General features: G+C 42.5%; 1 protein-coding gene and 1 non-coding gene across 2 annotated transcripts in view; both read right to left on the bottom strand.

The window, feature by feature from the left end:
• Positions 1-22,928, bottom strand: part of WWOX (WW domain containing oxidoreductase) — a 1,164,534-nt gene that overhangs the window by 416,807 nt on the left and 724,799 nt on the right. The gene's annotated exons all lie outside the window — the stretch shown is intronic.
• On the bottom strand, positions 2,374-2,511 carry LOC119949698. Its single transcript, XR_005457241.1, has one exon. It is a non-coding gene; the product is annotated as a small nucleolar RNA SNORA7 (small nucleolar RNA).

Here is a 22,928-nt window from a genome sequence, read left to right as displayed (position 1 = left end):
AGAGAAGCAGCATGGCCTATTGGAGAGAGCACAGGCCTGGGAGTCAAAAGACTTGGGTTCTAATCCCAGTTCTGCTGCTTCTTGTCTGCTGCATGACCTAGGGTTAACTTCTCTGTGTATCATTTACCTCATCTGTAAAATGGGGTTTAAGACCGTGAGCCTCATCTGGGACATGGACTATGTCTATCCTGATTATCTTGTATCTACCTCAGTGCTTAGTACAGTCCTGGTACATAGTAAGTACTTAACAAATATACCATTAAAAAAAGGCAGAATGGGATGTATTTATATTCTCTAAACTAATACTTTAAATGTATTACTTTAACATGCAGCAGCACCAGTCAAAAGCCTAGTAAGCAGAACCTTTGCCTCTGGAGCATTTTTTTCTTAGGAGCATGAATCAGTTCTCCTACTGATGGGGGATTTCAAAGCTTGAGTTGGAAACAACGTCCAAACATGCAGAGAGTCGGCCATTGAACCGCCTGGGACTGGCAAACTAAACAGCAATGCTCTACTTTTATTCAGTGAATGTGCCAAATGCTATCCTCCGCCTATCAAACAAAAGGACAACATCTTGGATGCACCCACGATCTAAATAGTAGCACCTTGCTGACTAGTGGGGCAGAGGGACCAGAAGGATGCATGGATCACAGCAGTCATACATGAAGCAGAATGCTGGATGTTTGACATACACTCTAGGTTTACTGTGACAATACAGCCACTATATCAAAAAAAGAGGCCCCTCCCCCACCCCCTCCCCACCCCCAAACTGACAAGAGAGGTAAAGATTAGGCTCTTGTAGAACAAAAACATCTGCAAGAGGCTCTGCAGCGACATCACAGCACCCTTGTTGGAACAGCTCACAGTCCAATGATGCTGGGATAAAAGATAGACAACATTCAAAAAGGCCAACATGGCCTTTGGAAAACCACAAGACAACAGCAATGGGGCATTAAGCATCCTATTAGGTGGATAGATCTAAAAGGCTTTTGTGGTGTCCCATCTTCTATGGGGCTGAGAGACCTAGACTTACTACATAAGACACTTCCAGCCTCTTAATCAGTTTCACTAGCGTCACCTACACACATGACAGGACAGGATTACCAACAATGAGGTCATGGAACACAGTCAGCCCATTAGCCCTAAGACAACGCTCACGGCAATACAGCTTCACTGGGCGGGACACATGAGGAGAATGGACAACAGGAGGATACCTAAGCAACTGTTGCAGGGTGAACTGAAAGGGGCAAGTGCAAACCAGGAGAGCAAAAGAAATGAAAAAGACATAGTGAAGCTTTTCCCAAACAAACGATGGAGTACGATGGAGTCTCATGTCAAGAAGGATGGATAAGCCTCATTCCTGAGACTTCAGGACCAAGAACCTGCACAGAGGAATTTATTTTAGTGCTAAGGGTTTACCCAATATGATTTGTACTCTCTTGCCTCTGCCAGTCAGGTTCCCTTTGGGGCCCAGAGTGTAATAGGACAGGGATGCAGCATGATACGAAGTGCACGCAAAGGTTATTTTTAATACGTAAGACCCATTTACAGCTGAAATGACCACCACGTAGAGTCATTGCTATGCCAGAACACCATGATCTGGAAGGCAGTTTTCTTGGTAATAATAATAATAATAATGTTAGCATTTATTAAGTGCTTACTATGTGCAAAGCACTGTTCTAAGCGCTGGGGAGGATACAAGGTGATCAGGTTGTCTCACGGGGGGCTCACAGTCTTAATCCCCATTTTACAGATGAGGTAACTGAGGCCCAGAAGTTAAGTGACTTGCCCAAAGTCACACAGCTGACAATTGGCAGAGCTGGGATTTGAACTTATGACCTCACTGTGGACATCACAGCGTGGCTCAGTGGAAAGAGCACAGGCTTTGGAGTCAGAGGTCATGGGTTCACATAGTAAGTGCTGAATAAATGTCATCATTATCATTTATTATTATGTTGGCCGGTTATTTTTCAGGATTCCTGCTGGGTCTGTCCACCTTTCAGAAACCCGTTATATAACAGTGGACTGTTGGGAGATCACTACAACAGATAGACCAGGCTGGTGGGTGGCAATCATGAGATGGGTTATTCTCCTTGAGCAAAGGCTTCATGAACTTGAGTATACGAAGAGGCAGGCTCAAAAATAGTCTTGCCTGTCTTATGCCATCGAGTCATTTCCGACCCATAGCGACACCATGGATACATCTCTCCCAGAATGCCCTGCTCTGCATCTGCAATCATTCCGGTAGCAGATCCATAGAGTTTTCTTGGTAAAAATCCAGAAGTGGTTTACCATTGCCGCCTTCTGCGCAGTAAACTTGGTCTCCACCCTCGATTCTCTCCCATGCCACTGCTGCGCAGCATGGGTGTTTTGACTTGAAGCAGATTGCCTTCCACTCCTTAGTCACTGTCCAAGCTAGGAATGGAATCGGTAGGCCTTTGCTTGACTCTCCCTCCCGTAGCCGAGACTGGTAGAGTACTGGAAACTCTCCAGGTGCGACCCTGAGAGGGGCTCAAAAACAGTGATAGGCTTTATATGGACAAAACATGAATGCTGCAAAGATCTAGTCTTAAGTGTAGAATTAAAGAATTAAAATGTAAAGAATTAAAGTGTAGACATATTGTTCTTTACAGCCATTCCCACATAAATAGATAGGGTCAGCAATAGCAACATCTAAAATGAAGGATCTCTTATATGTGCATGTGTGTGTGTGTGTGTGGTTCAGAAATCTTAAATACATTGAACTTATTTCTCATTTGTGGCTTTCATGGACTCATTCTATAGGCCATTAGCATTCTTAAGATATACTTTTTCCCTTAAGTGTGTTTTTCCCATAGTTATAAAAAGCAAATCAAAAAATTAAAGCAGAGAAAATCAGGTCTTTTACAAATAGATTCATTCAACTGAGATAGTCCTGACCCAGGTATCCTGGATTTCTTGAGAAGGCTTATAGTCATGGTGGGGTTGCCAGAGAGAGGGAAGGGGAATATTTGTTTCTGGTGAAATAAACAAAATAACAATATGTTTTCTAAAATTTATCAGACATTTAATTGGTTAGGCTTTCACTTTGTAATGGAAGTCTGTAAAACTCTTTAATAACTACATTTGGCAGAAAAGTAAACCTTGCATTTGCTGCTTAACAGGTAAGGTCTCAGACAAATGGATCTAAGAGTTGGGAGGGTTTTCCCATTACATATAGTTTTGAATGTCCAGGTACCAAAATTTCTGTATTGATATCACCATTAACATGCAGAAGCTTCTCCAAACACTCAATTCAATTCAGTTCAATTCAATTGTATTTATTGAGTGCTTACTGTGTGCAGAGCATTGTACTAAGTGCTTGGGAAGTACAAGTTGGCAACATATAGAGACGGTCCCTACCCAACAGTGGGCTCACAGTCTAGAAGGGGGAGACAGACAACAAAACAAAACATTTTAACAAAATAAAATAAACAGAATAAATATGTACAAATAAAATAGAGTAATAAATACATACAAACATATATACATATATGTATATGTATATACATATATACATATACATATATACACTCGCTCTACATTCTCCAGCTAAATCATGTCCTTCTTAAGATGCAGTAATCGGAACTGCTCATCCACCACCCTGAATTGTTTCAACCCAACAGCCACCTCTAGCACTTGAATATTTATTTACACCACTCCTCAGCCCATGATTATATGTTTGAGTATATGTTCACACACATATATTGCATTATACAGTCAATTATTTACTCTGATTACTCTATTTGGAAAACGTTGCCATGTTGGTCTCCCCCATTAGAAGGCCAGCTTTTTGTGGCTTCAAGTACCAACTCTATGCAGAGGAATAGCTACCCACAATCTCCCTCCATGTGTGCAAACTCGTATCTCTTCCTTAATTGGGAAAGCACAATACAACAATAAACAGTGAATTCCCCACCCACAACGAGTTTACAGTCTAGAGAATGAGTTTACTCTGGAGCATCTCTACATAGACACTTCAAACATAACGAATTCCAAACTGAACTCCTCATCTTCTCTCAAATCTTCTCCTCCACCTCAGTTTCCTATCAAGGTTGACAATCCCACCACCCTCCTTATCTCTAGAGCCCACGACTTGGCATTATTCTCAATGCCTCTTCTCTTTCAACCCCCATATTCAGTCAGTAGCCAAATCCCATCAGCTATTCCTAGATGACATTTCTACGATCCGCCTTTTTCTCTTCATCCAAATGGCCAACGTGAAGGTCCAGGCACTTGACTTTGACCCAGGAGGGTGATGGAGCAGCAATAGCATGAGGCCCTATTACAATGGACCGCTGTAGCCAGCCACATGGGACAGAGAGCCATATCCACACAAATAGGATTCCCATCAACCCTTTTTGCTCCAGCCGGGAGGGTGAGGAGCAGCAGCAGCGTGGAGCATTCACAACTTGGAGTACGCTGGGAAACTTTTGCCTGCTGCTTTGATGGTGGCCGTGGTTGGGCCTGTTGGACTCTGAGTTGCAAAGAGTCTGAAACACTCCTCCTCTACCCACAATCCCTCTTGCTGTATACATCGTCTTTTCTATTGTTTTGTGCTTCTTTGTTCCCTAGGTATCTGTTACCTTAATAACAGTAGTGATAATTACTGAATTTGTGAAGTGCTTACAATGTGCCAAGCACTGTACTAAGCAGTGGGTAGATACATGATAATCAGGTCAGACACTTTCCCATATGGAGCTCACAGTCTAGGTAGCGGAGAGAACAGATATTGAATCCCCATTTTACAGAAGGTGTGAGCTCGTTGTGGGCAGAGAAGATGGCTACCAATTCTATTGTACTCTCCCAAATGCTCAATACAGTGCTCTGCACATGATAAGTGTTCAATAAATACCATTGATAAGCAGGGGAACCCGAGGCACAGAGAAGTTAAGTAACTTGACAAGGTCACACAGGAGGTAAGGGCAGAGGTGGAATTAGAACCCAGGTTGTCGTCATCATCATTGGCATTTATTGAGCACTTTCTTTGCACAGAGCACTATACTAAGCTCTTGGGAGAGTACAATAAAGCAGAGTTGGCTCACATGCTCTCAGCCCACAACAAGCTTCCGGTCTAGTGACCGTCTAGGTCCTCTGACTCCTGTGCTCTTTCCACTAGACCACCTCCATTATTTTCCGACGGTGAGCCCTTCAAGGACCAGGTGCTTTTAACCTCTGTATTCTTTCCCCAGTGATTGAGTATAGTGCTCTGCACACAGTAAGCAAATAATAAATGCCATTACTACTACCTGACTAATAATAAGAATAATTATAATAATAGTGGCATTTGTTAAGTGCTTACTATCTGCCAGGCAATATACTAAGTGCTGGGGTAGATACAAGCAAATCATAGTCCTTGTCCCACATGAGGCTCACGGTCTTAATACTCATTTTACAGGTGAGGTAACTGAGGCACAGAGAAGTGAAATGACTTCCCCAAGGTCTCTCAACAGACAAGTGGCAGAACTGGCATTAGAACCCAGGTCCTTCTGACTCCCAGGCTGGTGCTCTATCCACTAGGCCACACTGTTTCTCCTTGTTGATCTCCCTGTCTCCATCCTCTCCCCTTTTCTGTTCATACCTCATACTGGTAACCAGATCATTTTTCTAAGATGTTTATCAGCATATGACTCTCTACTCCTCAAACACCTCCAATGGGTGCCCATTCCTCTCTACAACGAGCAGAATCTTCTGACCATCGCCTTCAGGGCACTCAATCAGCAATTTCCTTCCTACTTATTCACTCTCTTCTCCCAATGGCCACCAGATCACACTTGACTCTTGTCAAAACTAAGCCATTCAATGTCCTTGTTCCCATCTGTCCTGCCGCTGATCTCTTGCTCACACCCTTCCCCCTGCCTGGAACTTCCTCTCACTTCAGTGCTTGGCACGTAGTAAGCGTTTAACAAATACCATCATTATTATTCAATGTCAATGTGGTTATAATGTCAATGGCAAATAGGAGGGGTAACAGAACAATCAGAATAATAGCAATCTATCCTTAACCAAAAACTACTATAAAAGTCACACCCAACGGAGTATCATCTACATTGCATGGACTGATTCTATTTATTTTTATTAATGATGTGTATATATCTATAATTCTATTTACTTATAATGTCGGTACTGATGCCTGTTTACTTATTTAGATGTCTGTCTCCCCCCCTTCTAGACTGTGAGCCCACTGTGGGCAGGGATTGTCTCTATTTGTTGCTGAATTGTACTTTCCAAGTGCTTAGTACAGTGCTCTGCACATAGTAAGCATACAATAAATACAATTGAATGAATGAATGAATGAATGCTTGGGGCATTAAGGTGCTCAATCAGCTCTCTCCCTCCTATGTTATCTCGCTGATTCCTGCCTCTAATGCCAACCTCCTCAACATACTTTGATCTCGTTTATCTTGCAGCCAAACTCTTGCCCCCATCCAGCCTCTGACCTGGAACTTCTTCCCCCTTCATATTCAACAGACCACCACTCTCCTCACCTTCAAAAGCCTCCTAAAAGAAGTTTTCACTGACTAATCCCTCACATCTCTTGCTCGCTCTCTATCTGTGTTGTCTATGCACTTGAATCCGTATGCTTTAAGCACTTGATATTAACCCCACCTCAGCAAAACAGCACTTCTGTAAAGATCCATAATTTATTTTAATGCCTATCTCCCCCTCTAGACTGTATACTCCTTGTGGGCAGGGAATGTGTCTACCGACTCTACCATATGGGACTCTCCCAAGCACTTAGTACAGCATTCTGCACATAAGTGTTCAATAAATACCATTGATTGATTAATTAATTGGATTGGCCAGATCATGAATATTCACCTAGTTTTTTGATTGTAAAATAGTCCAACTACAATTCTATTGGCTCCCTGCCAAGATTTTAGGCACCCTCAGCTTCACCATCAAGAAGGACAAAACAGGTTCTTTCTGACAGATGGTGGGGAATTGCCCTTTTAAGTTACATGTCTCAGTTACAAGACACAATGGGAATTTTTATTCTTCAGATTAGCAGGGTTTGTAAGATTTAGTGTTTACAGGAAATTGGTTTGATTATTCTTGGACCTGAGAGTAGCTCTCATATCTTCATAGTTACACTCTGTGAGTGGAAATGAGACGTTTTAATAGGATGCAGGTGGCTCATTGTTTTTTTCTCTATTCACTGGATACTGTTTATCAAAAAGAAAATCACAGTAGATTGACTCCTGGTGGGCAGAGAGCATGTCTACCAACTCGGTTGTATTGTACTCTCTCAAGTGCTTAATACAGTGCTCTGCACACAGCAAGCACTCAATAAATACCACTGACTGATTGATTGATTGACTGAATAAGTATCAAGAAAGTATGAGTCTTGGCAAGGTGGGCAGATGGAGAAAGAGGAAAGGGAAAATAATATGTTTTTGTTTACTGGTATCATTTAACAATTTTCATATACATTTTGAAATGAGATTTGTACTCAGGAAGTTACTTTATTCATCAGGGGTATTCATTGAGGGCCTATTGTCTGAAAATTATGGCACTAAGCATTGGGGAAGATACTATAGAAGATAAATAAGAGGGGCTGGGGGTTGGTGATGGACACGAGGGAAATGGGCTATATAAAGCCGAAACTATTTCATAAATGATTTTAAGGAAAATTTTATGAAAATAATATCTATGCACTAGTTTTTCATAAACTATCAATTCAATTTTGAAATTAGAGTTTGGGGTCATATTAACTGTGAAAAATACTTATTAAAAACACGGAATTTTAAAACATAGACATGCGTGCATACACCCAAACGATCACAATCTATTCGTCAGGGAAGACTTTCGGGATAGTCTGAAAGGAACATTTAAGAAATATGGTGTAAAGTGTATCTCCTAAATAATGGCATACAATATGATGCAATGAATCAGAGTCATCCATTGGATCAGTCGGTCCTCAGTTGTCTTTTTTTTAAGAAACAAGGACTCTATTTCTATGAATGCTAGCTGGTGAAAATTTTGGAGGGGGGTGAGCACTTGATAACACATTAAAATGCAAGCTTCTGGAAGGCCAGAGTCTGGATCTTCTCACCACTGGGATCAGTTAAGTGTACACCAATATTCGGACAGTCATACTGTTCTTGTTTACCTCATTCCCTATTTCCATCCTGCACTTAACCTCCTTTGCGTTTATTTCCTCATTCAAAGGCACTGTCTTTTGAATGAGGCACTGGCATTCCTTACCAGAACAATATTTATGCACTGTGCACAATTTCAAAATTCAGATCCTTCCAATAATCTTATTAAAGGAAAATAAATGCTAAACAGTTTCCCACTTTACTATAGCGCTTTATCCAATCAATTACACAGAAATCATTAAGATTTATCATCTTTTTACCTGAGAGGGAAAATACCTACTTACCATGCCTCAATCTCATCTTGCTGTCAACTCCTTGCTCGCGCCCTCCCTCCTCTCTGGAACTCCCTCCCCTTTCACATCTGACAGACCCCCCAGCTACATTTTCTCCAAGAAGCTTTCCTTGACTAGCCTCTCATTTTCCAACCCTATTCCCCCCTCCCTTATCATTTTATACCCCCTAATCATTTTGAATCACACCCTACCTCCACCACATTTACTTATATAGGCTTATACTTTGCTTCTTTCCCTATTTTTAATTTATTTTAATGTCTGTTTTCCCCTCTACATTGCAAGATTATAGGGGGCAGGGATCATATCTACAAACTATGCTTTCTCTCAAGCATTTAGTAGTGCTCTGCACACAGGAAGCGCTCAATAAATACTATCGATTGAGCTGAGGTGCCCTAGAGAACGTCCGATGAAGATGGGGTCGGAGTCTAGGAATATTGAATTTGAAAAGTAAGGATTTGTCATGGATAGTTCTTTGGGGGTTCGGCCCTCATGTCTATTTCTGAAGAGAAGTCACTTAGCTAGCCCCATTACCCTTGTTGACAAGAAATCTTGCTTGACAGTATGCCCAGCGCTTAGAACAGTGCTTGGCACATAATAAGGGCTTAACAAATACCATCATTTTTTTATTATGGCAGCAGCAATTTTAGATGGGTGAGGATTCTTCTTTTCCAAGTCCTCATTTCCTCTTCTCCACTCCCTTCTGCGTCACCTTTGCACTTGGATTTGCACACTTTATTTGCCCCTCCTTCAGCCCCACGGCACTTAGGTACATATTGGTAATTTATTTATTTATATTAACGTCTGTCTCCCCCTCTAGATTGTAAGCAAAGAACGTGTCTGCACATAGGGCTCAAAAAATACCATTGATTGATTGATTCTGGCCCTAGCTTTGAGCCTGATGACCCACACAGCCAGAATTTTGTACATAGATGTTTCTATGTATCTTTTACATATAGCTGTCTGTTTTCAAAGAGGAAGCTAATGATGCCTCTTCCCTCGTCGGCTTTCTGAGCAAGCCCCCAAACAGCTCTCTCGGGTGCATTTTTTGAGCATAGACATCGTATAACGTACTTCCTCCTAAGGTTAGAATTAACCATATTTCAGAAGTGCAATATGAGAGAGTGAGTTGCTGAACTTGAGAGAATGACCATGCAACTGATGAAAGTCTGAAGAAAAACCTGTTTACATGAGGAGAAAATAATTTTTAAAACCTAAAACATATTTTTCCATAGATCTAAGACCGATATATAAAATGCATTTGCATGACCAATTCTGCAGTGCATGGGGCAAATACTTACCGGGGGACAGTCCCAGCTGCAGCACGGCAGCAGGCGGGGCAGGAAACCCTGGCTTACTGGGGCTTGTATATGGGTCAGGGATAGCCAAGTGGTGGCAGGGTTAGGGAAGGCTACAAGGGCAGCAATAACACCAGGAAATAAAACCACTTTGACTTCCTGGAGTCAGACACCCTGGGAAACCAGGGACTTCATGAGAAGTGCCATCACTGCCACCTCTAATACCACAACAGTTCCCAATCCTGAGACAGGGTATGCATCATCATCATTATTATTTTTCATTATTTGTTAAGCACTTATGTGTCAAGCCCTGTTCAATAAAGCCCTGGGGTAGATACGAGTTAATCAGGTTAGACACAGTCCCCATCCTACTTGGGGCTCACAGTTTCTGTTGCAGGGAGAACAGGCATTTAACCTCCATTTTACAGTTGAGGAAACTGAGGCACAACCAAGCTAAGTGACTTGTCCTATTGGCAGGGCTGGAATTACAATCCAGGTCCTCTGACTCCCAGGCCCTACCCTTTCCACTTGGCCACGCGGCTTATCATCAGGCCATTCTAAAATTCATTTAGTATGATATAGTCCCATGTAATCCTAGTGTTCATCACATTCACACGTAATGTCAGAGTGCGTATGGCAGAAAACTATATGCATCATTTAAAATTGGAACTCAAGATAACTCTACCATATGACAAAAGTTGAAGAGGAATAATTGATAACTAACATTTTAGTACACCCAGGTTGCAAAACTGAAAATTTCCCCAGCAAAGCAGTATAAAATCCTTAGCTGACTTATTTCTGAATTTATTTATACCCATTCTCAGCACTCGTCGACATATGTTTACTCAGTGGTCTATTCAATTATTTACTTTGGATTACTCTAGTTGTAAATATGTTTATATCCATCTCCCCATTAGAGTAAAAGCTCATTGGGGTCAGGGAACATGTCACTTGTTCATTCCGCCCTTAAGCACCTAGTACAGTGGACTACACTGAGTGGCAGTCAATAAATATTACTACACTACTGTTTTCACAGCAAGTCCAAGAATAAGTTGGATAAATTGATCATGAAAAACCATCACAGTTTCCCCTCACTAAAGTTTGATGCGACAGATCCACGAATACTCAAACACCTGAACTGCAAATTCAATCTAGGATATGAAAGGAGTTTCACAGCAACCCCATATTATTCGAGTCTAAGCTATACCAATTCAACTTCATCTAACGTACGATTAAGGCAAAGCTTCTGAAGAGATGTCTGTGAGTAGGATGACCAGCAATAAAAATTCGCCTTGATATATACTGATGGAAATCTTTCTCGCTGAAAAATGTAGGCATCACACAATGGCTAAGGAGGTAACTATACACCTAATTGTAGAATGTACTACTGTAGTTGTTTTGGATCATGTCAACAGGCACAAAAATCATGGCTAAGAACATACATCAATCAATCAATCAATGTGTATTTATTAAGAGTTTACTAAGTGCTGAGCACCATACTAAAATCTTGGGAGAGTACAATACAAAGTTGGTAGACATGTTCACTGCCCACAAGAGCTTAATGTCTACAGGAGGAATTCAGTCTTCCATTATAAATTATTGAATCAATCAACATTTAAAAATGTTCATCTAAAAATATGAATAAAACCCCTCAAAATAAGATGGAAAACAGCTGTTAGTTGTACTGAAATGGAGTTGTAATAAAGCAATATCACAACTGTCCCTGGTCAATGGGACAGAAATTCTGAGGCTTAGTAATCTAGGGATGGAGAAAAGTGCAGCTTTCTGGCACTATCGTTTCTGCAAAAGAAATTTCAAAAAAATACATGCAGAGAAGATCAATACGTCCATGGGGTTGGCAGAGGTGCAGAAACAAAAAGGCATCGAGGAAAGAGAAAAGCAGAGTGACTCAGGTGATACAAAAGACCTTAAGGATGTCAGCCATTCAAAACAAACTCTCCTGTCTAGGCCAATAAAAGTTCCGAGGTCAAAAACTGTTAGTCCACCACAAACCACAGAGAAATAATCAAGCTGCTAAGTGTAGAAAGAGAAGTAACAGGCCAACCACAGATGTGGTCAACACAAATTTATCCCTGGTGACAAGAGGCATATTGGCTCTTCTTGGGGTTGAAAGGCTCTAAACAAGTAGAACAAAACAAAACAAAAAAGCTCCAAGAAAATTCAAAGTCCCGATTTAACTGCTGGAGAAAGGGAGTCAAGCAAATCAAAGAGATTAATAGAGACTAACTGATCACAGTTTCTGGAGGCTGGAAAGCTTTTCTGACCTGCAGCAGTCTTCGACATAAACTGATGGGGGTGGGGGGGTAGGGAGGAATGAAAAAATGAACCCCAAAGGGATGAATAGCTAAACACTCAAAATGGTTCTTGGGACAAAAGAGAGGAAATAATTAAATACATCAAAGAAAACGTCTTGATCATCCTGAAAGAAGGACGTTTGGATCAGTGTGGCCATCACCATACATGTGGTTTTCTTGGTGGTGGTAAATTTTCTTAATGTCAGTCAGTCAGTCAATCAATCATATTTATTGAGCGCTTACTGTGTGCAGAGCACTGTAATAAGTGCTTGGGAGAGAACGATATAACAATAAACAGACACATTCCCTGCCCACAAAGCCATAAACCATGTTACAGCCATGCAAATTAGCAAGGAATCACGTGCCTGTACCCAGAAAGAAATCAAAGCAGGGAAAAAAAAAAAGGAATCAGGGGGTAAATCTACAGAAGTCAGGAAGCTATAGTCTATAGGGAATGGAACACACTGCCTGTTTGTTCCTATTCCTCAGTGACCTATGAGTATTATGGGCAGCTGTTTCTGTTCTGTGCTAATGGTACAAGGGATAGTAAGAGTGGATGGGCACAGTCAAGAGGGGAAGAATAGTCAGAGAAAAGTGAAAATAAGTAATAGTTTGGACTCTAGACTATAAGCTGTTGTGGGCAGAGAACATATCTATCAACTCTGTTATACTGTACTCTTCCAAGCACTTAGTTCAGTGCTCCACACACAGTAAGAGCTCAATAAAACAGTTGATTGATTGAACTGATGAAGTGATTTCAGGCCCAAGCAATGTTCCTAACTTCTGCAGGAGAGCTATGAAGAACTTTGGGTTCCTTGGAATTAACCACTTGTCTCATGGCTCACTAGCATCATCATCATCATCATCAATGGCATTTATTGAGAGCTTACTGTATGCAGAGCACTGTACTAAGCACTTTTCATTCATTCATTCATTTATTCAATCGTATTTATTGAGCATTTACTGAGTGCGGAACACTACACTAAGTGCTTGGGAGAGTACAATACAACAATAAACAAATACATTCCCTGCCCACAATGACCTCAGAGTCTAGACAGGAGCCAGACATTAATATAAATAAATAATTACAGATATGTACATAAGTGCTGCGGGGCTGGGGGCGGGGGACAGGAACAAAGGGAGCAAGTCAGGGTGACACAGAAGGAGTAAGAGAAGAGGAATGGGAAGGCCTCTTGGAGGAGATGTTTTTTCAATAAGGCTTTGAAGGGGGGAGAGTAACTGTCTGTAGGATTTGAGGAGGGAGGGTGTTCAATACAAGAGAGTTGATAAATACATTCCCTGACCAAATTTAGCTTTCAGTTTAGAGGGGGAGACAGACATTAATATAAACAATTTACGGATATGTACATAAATGCTGTAGGGCTGAGGTAGGGCTGGGGTGAATGTCAAATACCCAAAGGTTACAGATCCAAATGCAAAGACAGTACAGGAGGGAGAGGAAGCTGGGAAATATAGTGTGGAGTTAAGATAACAGAAAGCCAGACTGGAGGGAATCCAATTGATGAAGAGGAATTTGAGACAGTGTATATAGACAACTCACTCAAAGAGTTTGGAGAGTAATGGTAGGAGGGAGATGGGGTGATGATCATGATGGTATTTGTTAAGCACTTACTATGTGCAAAGCACTGTTCTAAGCACTGGGGAGGTTACAAGGTGATCAGGTTGTCCTATGGAGGGCTCACAGTTTTAATCCCCATTTTACAGATAAGGTAACTGAGGCACAGAGAAGTTAAGTGACTTGCCCAAAGTCACACAGCTGACAGTTGGCGGAGCCGGGATTTGAACCCATGACCTCTGACTCCAAAGCCCGTGCTCTTTTCACTGAGCCTTTGAGGGAGCTGTGGGGTCAAGGGAGAGGGATTTTTTTTTAGGATAGGGGAGATAGGGACATGTTTAAAAGCAGTGGAAACGAAGCCATTGGAGATTGAACAATTGAATAATAATAATGGTATTTGTTGAGCACTTAATATGTGACAAGCACTGTTCTAAGCACTAGGGTAGATACAAGGTAATCAGCTTGTCCCCCGTGGGGCTCACAGTCTTAATCCCCATTTTACACATTAGATAACTGAGGCACAGAGAAGTTAAGTGACTTGCCCGAAGTCACAAAGCTAATAACTGGAAGAGCCAGGATTGGAACCCATGACCTCTGACTCCCAAGCTTGTGCTGGGGAGGGAAGAAGGGAGGGTGCAAGTGTTTTGAAGGGATAGGATCGATACACAGGTGGAAGGGGTGGGTTTGAGAAAAGGCAAGAGATCTCCTTGAGATACTGATGGAAAGGAGGGGAGAGATGAAGAAGGAGCATGGTTGTCTTCCCGTCACCTCAAAAACTTAATATGGCTAAAACCTATCTTCTCACCCAAACCCTCTTTTCCTGCTCACTTTCCCATCACTGTTGATGGCTACACCATCCTTCCTGTATTACAAGCCCATAACCTTGGTATTATCCTTGCCTCCTCATTCTTGTTCAACCCACATATTCGAGCCATCACTAAATCCTGTAAGTTCTGCCTTCACAACATCGCTAAAATCCTCCCCTTTCTCTCCATCCAAACTGCTACCACATTAATGCAAGCACTTATCCCATCCTGCTGTGATTATTTTATCAGTCTCTTTGCTGACCTCCCAGTCTCCTGTCTCTCCCCACTCCAGTCCATACTCCATTCTGCTGCCCTGATCATTTTCCTTCAGAAACGTTCAGACCATGTTTCCCCACTCCTCAAGAAACTCCAGTTGCTCATCCACCTCCGTATCAAACAAAAACTCCTCACAAGTGGCTTTAAAGCACTTAATCACCTTGTCCCCCATACCTCGCTACTCTCCTACCACAACCCAGCCCACACAGTTCATTCCTCTAATACTAACTTTCTCACTGTACCTTGATCTCGTCTATCTCGCTGCCAACTTCTAGCCCACATCCTACCTCTGGCCTGAAATGTCCTCCCTCCTTATATCACACAGATAATTGCTCTCCCCCTCTTCAAAGCCTTATTGAAGGCACATCTCCTCCAAGAGGCCTTCCTTGACTAAGCCCTCCTCTCCTCTTCTTCCACTCCCTTCTGCGTCACCCTGACTAGCTCCCTTCATTCATCCTCCCTCCCATCCCCATAGCACATATGTATATATCTGTATGTATTTGTAATTTATTTATTTATAATAATAATAATGGCATTTATTAAGCACTTACTATGTGCCAAGCACTGTGCTAAGAGCTGGGGAGGATAAAAGGTGATCAGGTTGTCCCATGTGGGGCTCACAGTCTTAATCCGCATTTTACAGATGAGGTTACTGAGGCACAGAAAAGTTAAGTGATTTGCCCAAAGTCATACAGCTGACAAGCGGCAGAGTCGGAATTAGAACCCATGACCTCTGACTCCCAAGCCCGTGCTCTTTCCATTGAACCACGCCGCTTGTCTCCCCCTCTAGACTGTGAGCTCATGTGGGCAGGGAATGTGTCTGTTGTTATATTGTACTCTCCCAAATGCTTAGTACAGTGCTTTGCACACAGTAAGCACTCAATAAATACTATTGAATGAATGAATGAATGAATGAGCATTAAGAGCAAGGGACTGGGAAGAGGCAGGAGAGATTTTAGGAAAGGGAAATCACATCTGATTTCCTCGTTCTCGACTGTCCCGCCGTTGACCCCCAGCCCACGTCCTCTCCCTGGCCTGGAATGCCCTCCCTCCGCACATCCGCCAAGCTAGCTCTCTTCCTCCCTTCAAAGCCCTACTGAGAACTCACCTCCTCCAGGAGGCCTTCCCAGACTGAGCCCCCTGCTTCCTCTCCTCATCCCCATCCCCCCGCCCTACCTCCTTCCCCTCCCCACAGCACCTGTATATATGTTTGTACAGATTTATTACTCTATTTATTTTACTTGTACATATATACTATTCTATTTATTTTGTTAATGATGTGCATCTAGCTTTATTTCTATTTATTCTGATGTCTTGACACCTGTCCACATGTTTTGTTTTGTTGTCTGTCTCCCCCTTCTAGTCTGTGAACCTGTTGTTGGGTAGGGACCGTCTCTATATGTTGCCAATTTGTACTTCCCAAGCACTTAGTACAGTACTCTGCACACAGTAAGCACCCAATAAATACAACTGAATGAATGAATGAACCTGATAGTTTCAATTTTCTCAATAAAGTAGTTGGCCAAGTCAGTAGGGGCAAGAGATGGGTGGGTTGGGGGGGGGGGGCGGGGAGGGGTGAGAAGGGAGTTAAACAACTGGAATAACATCTGAGGGCAATGGACATGGAGAAATAATTTTGTCGGGCAGAGGTAAAGCACATTAAGCATAAATTTGAAATGGATGAGGTTGGTCTGATATCTAGATTTCCGCCAGCAGCAATCTGTGTTTCATGCACAAAAATGAAGGAAGCAGACTCTGAAGGTGATTCAGGACTATGGGTTAGTGGTATGAGATCAATGAAGGGATAGGGGAGTTCAATAGAGAGGGTGGTGTTGAGAGCATCAGTTTGGTCATCAAGGGAAGGTAGCGTGGGGATGGAGGCTGAATAGGGCATGATGGCTTGAGAAAATTGGATGGGGTCAAAAGATTGGAGGTCTCTGTAGGAGAAGAACACAGATTTGCGGGGAAGCGGTATGAGAGAAGGCAGGTTGTGGTCAGATAAAGGGAGTTCAGAATTGGTGAGGGTAGAGATTGTGCAGTAGCTAGAGATGATGAGACCGAGTGTGTGTCCAAGTTGGTGAGTGGGCGAGCTGGGATGGAGCAGGATATGAGTGGAGTCGAGTAGTGATAGAAAACAGGCAGCGAAAGGATTGAAGTACCCAAGGATCAATGTAGGGATGGAGAAAGAGAGAAGGAATGTGAGAAAGGGATCAAAATGGTTCAAAAAGTTGGAGGTGGGGCCTGGGGGGTGGTAGATGCCTGTTACTAGAATCTGGAGTGGGTTGTAGAGGGGGATAATATGGGCTTCAAAGGAAGAGAAAGAAAGGGATGGGGGAGGTGGAATGGTGAGAAAGTGGCACTGGGGCACAAGAAGGAAGCCAACACCTCCTCCTTTCCCAGTAAGTCTGGGGGAGTGGGTGAAGATGAGGCCCCCTTTAGTGAGAGCATCTTGGGAGAACAAGGTTTCAGTGATAACGAAGAGGAGCAATGAGTGGGTCAGGAACAGGTTAAGGACAGTGCATGCAGAGCAGTACCTCTGCACATCTTGGGGTGGAAATTCACAACAATCCACTGAGGTAACAATAAATCTGCACCACAACCTCCTCACTTGCCTGACCTGATTGTGATTGTGCCTGACCTGATTAACTTGTATTTACCCCAGCACTTAGAATACTGGTTGACATACAGTGAGCACTTAAATACCATAAACTATAGTTAGGTTCATATGACCCCTATAAATTCCAACCAAAAATATGGCACAGAACTTTGGTAAACAGCTGAATGAGTACTAACTACTTTATATCTAATCAAACATTTGTATTGTTACCGCCACTGGAAAAAAAAAGATGATAGGGGATCATAATCATTAGTTTAATGAAGCCTGAGGTGGATATACACGCTACAACTGCCATTTGTGAAGCTACAGAAAATACTGCTAGTGGATAGACCATGGGCATGGGAGTCAGAAGGACGTGGATTCTGTACCCTGCTCTGCCACTTGTCAGCCGTATGACCCTGGGCAAGTCACTTAACTTCTCTGTGCCTCAGTTACCTCATCTGTAAAATGAGGATTAAGACTGTGAGCCCCCTGTGGGACAGGGATGGTGTCCAACCCAATTACTCAAACCTACCCCAGTGCTCAGTACAGTGCCTGGCAAATAGGATGCACATAATAATTCCATAATTATTATAATTATCATTATTATTATTCAGTAACTTCAGTCTGAGGCTACTATTCAAGTGGACCTGGAGACTACTCTCATTTTGGTAAAATATATTTTTTTTTTAAATCTCCAAAAGCACAACTCAAAATACCTTCTTTTTAGTACCAAATTGGACAGACCAAATGACCTAAATACCTGGAACCTTACACGTACTGATAATTGTGATATTCGTTAAGCACTTACTATGGGTCAAGAACTGTACTTGACAACAGGCAATTAGGTCTGACATAGACTGGGCCTCATGGTCTAAAGGGGAAAGAGAACAGGTATTTAATCCCCATTTTACAACTGATAAAACCGAGACACAGAGAAGTTAAGTAACTTGCCCAAGGTCTCACATTGAGAAAGTGGCAGATCCAGGATTAGAACCCAAGTCCTTTGACTGCCAGGCCTTTGCTCTTTCCACTAAGCAATACTGCTTCTCTCTCTCACCCACACATCTATCTAGATAGATTGATAGGCTAAAGCAGATAATTTATTCCAGTTTGCACTGGAAAAACTGAAGACAGAGATACCTATTAAAAGAATGCCTTGAGGTATAGATTAGAGACTTTCTCATGTAAACTCCATGCCGCCACAAATTGACCAAACCACACAAATGTAGACACCCTTATTTCCTCAGAAAGATAAAAGTCACTGGGCTAGTGACAGCTCCACCAGCTCAAAGCAGCATGGCTCAGTGGAAAGAGCCCGGGGTTGGGAGTCAGAGGTCATGGGTTCGAATCCCAGCTCTGCCACTTGTCAGCTATGTGACCTTGGACAAGTCACTTAACTTCTCTGTGCCTCAGTTACTTCATCTGTAAAATGGGGATTAAGACTGTGAGCCCTAAGTGGGACAACCTGATCACCTTGTATCCCCCCAGCTCTTAGAACAGTGCTTCGCACATAGTAAGCACTTAACAAATACCATCATCAGCATCAGCATCAAACATCTACTGTATAAATTTTGTCTTCTCCAAGACCTGTATTATGTGGCTCAAAAAGAAGTTCTTGGTAAGAAGGAAAGCCTGTTGAGCATTAAGGAGCCCTGGATGTCACCCGTTCCATAGAGGAAACAGCAAGGGCTCCACAACAGGTTGGAATATTTTGCTCTGAGAAAGGTTATTCAGGTGAAATTCTTCAAGATGGTCTGAAAATACCCTGCTTTTTAAATGGTTAATGACTGATGATTTTGTGGTTTGAATTACTAGGTCGCCTGAGCTGAAGAGCAGGGGGTGGTGCTGGAGAAGAGGGAGGCGGAAATTTCCGTGAAGGTAGGGAAGGAAAAGCCCAGGCCAACTGCCCGTGCATTATCCTCCTCTGTCCTGGATCATTTTCCCAGGCTCTGGAAGTGGGGGAAGCAGGTAAGAAGCAAATGCTTTCCTCCACTCTCCCTGCTCATTTTCTTAGGCTCCAGAGTGAGGGAAGCAGAAAAATGCATTTTCCTCCACAGTGCCGGTTCATTTTCCCAGGCCCCTGAGTGGCGGCTGCAGTGAGGGTGGTGGTGGGGGAGGGGGAAGCAGGAAAATGTGTTGTCTTCCACTTTTCTACCTCATTTTCCCAGGCTGGGCCAGCCTCCCCTAGTGGGGCGGGGAAAGCTCAGAAGGGTTTGTGCTGCCCGAGGCCTATGTCCCCACGAGGAGGGCGGAGAAGATCAACTGAGAATCCTCGTGTTAGTTTTCTTTTTATTCAAAAACTCGACAAAACTGGCACCAGGTTGGACTGTAGTTCAACCCCTTCACCTTGGGTAGAATTGATAGGACATCCAGACAAATTTGTAGGCCAATCGAACACCTCTTACACAAATCACTCCCCTGTCGCAGGGTCCTCTTGTGCAACTGTGTAATCATTCAATCAATCATATTTATTGAATACTTACTGTGCGCAGAGCACTGCATAAGTGCTTGGGAGAATACAATGCAATAATAGACACAAACCTCCCCACAATGAACTCACAATCTAGAGGGGGAGATAGACATTAATATGAATAAATAAAATTATGGATATGTATATAAGTGCTGTGAGGCGGGCGCAGGGGATGGATAAAGGGAGCAAGTCAGGGCGACGCAGAAGGGAGTGGGAGAAGAGGAAAGTGGGGCTTTGTCAGGGAAGGTTTCTTGGAGGAGGTGTGCCTTCAATAAGACTTTGAAGGTGGGAGAGTAATTGTGTGTCAGATATGAAGAGGGAGAGCATTCCAGGTCAGAGGCAGGACGTGGGCGAGAGGACGGCAAGATAGACAAGACTGAGGTACAGTGAGAAGATCAGTGTTACAGAAGTGAAGTGTGTGGGCTGGGATTGCAGTAATAATAATAATAACTATGGTATTTGTTAAGCACTTACTATGTGCCAGCCACTGTTCTAAGTGCTGGGATAGATACAAGATAATCGATTGGACACAGTTCCTGTCCCTCACGGGGCTCACAATCTTAATCCCCATTTTACAGATGAGGGAACTGAGGCACAGAGAAGTTAAGTGACATACCCAAGGTCACACAGCAGACAAGTGGCGGAGCTGGGATTAGAACCCATGACCTTCTAACTCCCAGGCCTGTGCTCTAGCCACTATGCCATGCAAGGTGAGGATGGAGGGGCCAAGGTGATTGAGACTGCGAGCTTGTTTTGGGCAGGAATGTGTCTGTCTGTTGTTGTATTGTACTCTCCCAAGCTCTTAGTACTGTGCTTTGCACACGGTAAGTGCTCAATAAATATGATTGAATGAATGAATTGAGTGCTTTAAAGCCTATGAAAAGGAGTTTCTGTTTGATGCAGAGAGGGATGGGCAACCACTGGAGGTTCTTGAGGAATGGGGAACATGGACTGAACAGTTTTATGGAAAAATAATTGGGGCACCCAAGTGAAGTATGGATTGAAGTGGGGAGAGAGAGGAGGCAGGGAGTTCAGCAAGAAGGCTGATACAACATTCAAGGGAGGGATAGGATAAGTGCTTGGATTAATCTTCTTGAACTCCCAATCCCAATAAAGAGATCTGGTCCCTGAAGAATAATTATTGTAATACACAGCTTCTAAATTCTGTGCATTCTTCCTTCAATGTATTTCACTGATCCATGCCTTCCTCTCTGCCACTGCCACACTGGTACAAATGTTACAATAATAATAATTATTATTATGGTATTTGTTAAGCGCTATGTGTCAGGCACTGTACTAAGCATTTCAACCATTCCTTACTTAAATACTTACTGATTGCTTGATTGACAAGTACTGTACTAAACACTAGGATAGATCCAATACAATCAGATCAAACATACTCCTTGTCGCACATGGGGATCACAATCTAAGAGTGAAGAAGAATGGGAATTTAAGCCCCATTTCACAAATGAGGAAACAGGCACAGAGAAGTTACGTGACTTGCCTAAAATCACACAGAAGAAAAGTGGCAGAGCTGGGATTAGAACCCAAGTCCTCTAACTCCCAGGCCCATGCTCTATCCACTAGGTCACAATGCTTCTCATCATCATCCCCCCTCCTTCCTCTTCACCTCTCCCCCTCCCCATCCTCCCGCCTTACCTCCTTCCCCTCCCAACAGCACCTGTATATATGTATATATGTTTGTACGTATTTATTACTCTATTTACTTATTTTATTCGTACATATTTATTCCATTTATTTTATTTTGTTAATATGTTTTGTTTTGTTGTCTGTCTCCCCCTTCTAGACTGTGAGCCCGCTGTTGGGTAGGGACCGTCTCTATATGTTGCCAACTTGTACTTCCCAAGTGCTTAGTACAGTGCTCTGCACACAGTAAGCGCTCAATAAATATGATTGAATGAATGAATCATTATTGCCAGCTATGCAAAGCATTGTGACAAGACAATTGGGGGAGCATGCAGCATTAATATACGTTATTGCTGTCTGTGAGGAGTATGATTGAATGGGAAAGACAAGAAGGTACGAATTCACATATAGAAAGCATACAAGTAGAAATACCCACATTTGTAGATGATAGACTGAAAGATGGATATTGATGGAGAGGTCCTTCAGGGTCAAAGATAATCCTGCTGCTGGTGAGATTTTTCTCAATGTGAACAAGTGTGGCTGATATTAATCAATGAATTGTATTTATTGAGTACTTAATATGTGCAAAGCAATGTTCTAAGCACTTGGGAGAGTACAATACAATGGAATTAGCAACCCATAATGAGCTTACAGTCTAGAGGGGGAGACAGACATTAATATGAATAAATACAAAATTTATAATAAATAAATTTAAGATGCGTACATACGTGTTATGGATATGACTAATGTGTGTCCAGGTGAACCTTTGTTGCAGGGTTGCTTGTCAGGTTTTGTGAGAAGCAATGTGGAGCTACTGACTTTCGAGGATGTATTCTAATTGGTATAAACAAAAGATGATACAGGAATCTATGTGTAGAATTCACTGAAGAAGCGGAAGTCAAGTGGTGGGGAAACAGATAAGGGTGTTGATGGCAATCAAGCAATCGTATTTATTGAGAGCTTACTGTGTGCAGAGAACTGTACACTTGAGAGTGTGTTATAACAGAGTTGGTAGACATGCTCCCTGGTCACACTGACTTTAAAGTATAGAGGAGGAGACAGACATTAATACAAATTACAGATATGTATATACATGCTGTCGGGTACATAATAAGCACTTAACAAATTCCACAATTATTATGATGATGATGATGAGGAGGATGTGTCTTCTGTGCTAAAAGAACTCAGGGGCCCAGTTCCTTCACAAAAAACTTAACTATGTGTTTTGAAGGATCAGAAGTCAAAAAATCCATTTTTTTTCCCACCTGGCACCACAATAGCCACCATTTAGAACTAAGTGATAATAAAATTCCTTTTCAACATCCACAGATCTTTTCAGTGATTGATCTGACCCAAAAGGACAATTGCTTATGTGGTAACCTACCCTTTGTCAGGAGGAAGAAGCAAACAGAAGCTGGCAGCTGTTGGGTTCTACTCTAGTGATCTCACTCAAGACCTCCCCAATCCCCAGGATTTCTGGTTCCAAGAATCCCTATGGTGCTTTGCTTAGTGCGCTGATACAATAACAATC

The sequence above is a fragment of the Tachyglossus aculeatus genome, chromosome X2 (assembly GCF_015852505.1).
Source record: "Tachyglossus aculeatus isolate mTacAcu1 chromosome X2, mTacAcu1.pri, whole genome shotgun sequence".
In the NCBI taxonomy this organism is placed as follows: Eukaryota; Metazoa; Chordata; class Mammalia; order Monotremata; family Tachyglossidae; genus Tachyglossus; species Tachyglossus aculeatus.
The sequence above is the reverse complement of the archived record's forward strand: the minus strand, read 5'-3'. Positions and strand labels throughout refer to the sequence as shown.